The sequence below is a fragment of the Orycteropus afer genome, unplaced genomic scaffold (genome assembly GCF_000298275.1).
Source record: "Orycteropus afer afer isolate SDZICR_OR568_19922 unplaced genomic scaffold, OryAfe1.0 scaffold00194, whole genome shotgun sequence".
NCBI lineage: Eukaryota > Metazoa > Chordata > Mammalia > Tubulidentata > Orycteropodidae > Orycteropus > Orycteropus afer.
Window position 1 is genome coordinate 4,546,695 of NW_006921781.1, and position 1,681 is coordinate 4,548,375.

Consider the following 1,681-nt stretch of genomic DNA (forward strand, 5'->3'; position numbering starts at 1 on the left):
CCAAAAGAAACAGCTAAAAGCTTAGAAAGGGCTTAATTCTTGAAATGGGATATAGGAGTTAAAAAGGTAGAGTAAGATACTACTGTTTTTCATTTCAAGTTTTATGGAACTATTTAAACTATGAGTGTATATAGTTTTGATTAAAAATAAAATGAAATTTAAAACATAAGAAAATATATTTGGTAAAACTTACTGATAAAAAAAAAAAAAATTCATTGCCACCAAGTAGATTCTGACTAATAACAACCCCCACTGGATTTCCAAGGCTGTAAATCTTATGGAAACAGACCAAGTAGATTCTGACTAATAACAACCCCCACTGGATTTCCAAGGCTGTAAATCTTATGGAAACAGAATGTCTCATCTTTCTTCCATGGAATAGCTGATGGATTTGAACCACCAACACTTTGATTAGCAGCCAATGCCTTAACTACTACACCACCAGAGCTCCTTACAAATTACTGATAAATATATATTCTAGACTCTTCGGTGGTGTAGTGCCTAAGGCATTTGACTGCTAACCAGAAGGCTGGTGGTTCAAACCCACCAGCCACTCCTTGGAAGGAAGATTGGGCATTCTACTTCCATAGAGATACCACCTCAGAAACCCAAGGAGGGGTCCATATGAGTTGAATCCACTCGATTGCAGTGAGTAGGGGGAAAAAAAAGATTTTATGACCCACATTATCAAACACTCTTATCTAAAGTTTTCCTCATTTATGCAGTTCCACTGCAAATCAGGGGACAAAAATTTTAATATCTTAAGGACTTTTCCAGTGTCTGGGATGTCTGGGGTATCATAAGCTCCTTATAAATGTTTATTAAGTTAGTGAAAAATGAGATTGTTTTGGAAATAGTTGCTACTCAGCTGTATGCTCTCTGACTACTTGAATGCACAAACATGCAGAGCTACTATTTTTCTCAGGAGTATAAGTATAATGAGGGAAAGGGCCTTGTTTGTGTTATTTCCTGCTATGTCTAGCACAGCATCTGACACAAAATCAGTGTTCAGTAACTCTTTGTAAAATGAATGTTTTTTTACAAAAGTTCAATAATTCAGCATCAAGATCTGTCTTGTACAACCGTGGTCTTAGCACCAGAAGGAAAGTAGATCATTAAGGATGAGGATTTTGACCAAAAAGATGTTGGGGCTACAAAGACATTAAGGATTTCTAAAACCTCCTTATCTCTAGAATGTCAAAATTAACCCTAATGACTAAAACATGTCTTATCTTCTAAAGAATCCCAGAAGGCAGCTCTGCTCTGCTCAGTAGAATTGTCAAACAGTATTTCCTTTCATTGCTTTCTGAAACCATGACAATTTCTAGCTTATTCTTCTTCAGCAGCCTGAGAACTTACTGAGAGTGGACTGCCAGAAGATGACTTCTACTTTATCCTGCTAAATTGTGGTCACCACAACCTGCCCACTGCAGGGTTTGCCTCATGCTGAGCCACTATGCAGTCCAGGGCAGATCTGTGTCCTGGAAATGCCCTGCAAATTGCCTTCACCCCTAGCAGGTTTGCTGCTCCTGGGAGATAGCACAAGTGCTAGTCAGATGATTTTCTTCCATGTCTGAAGATAAAAAAGTGAAACACAAAATATTTAAATACTCTTAGAGTAAGAAAAATGTAGTTATATAGTTTTATATGATTTCATGTTTACATGGTGATAGTTTTGGTC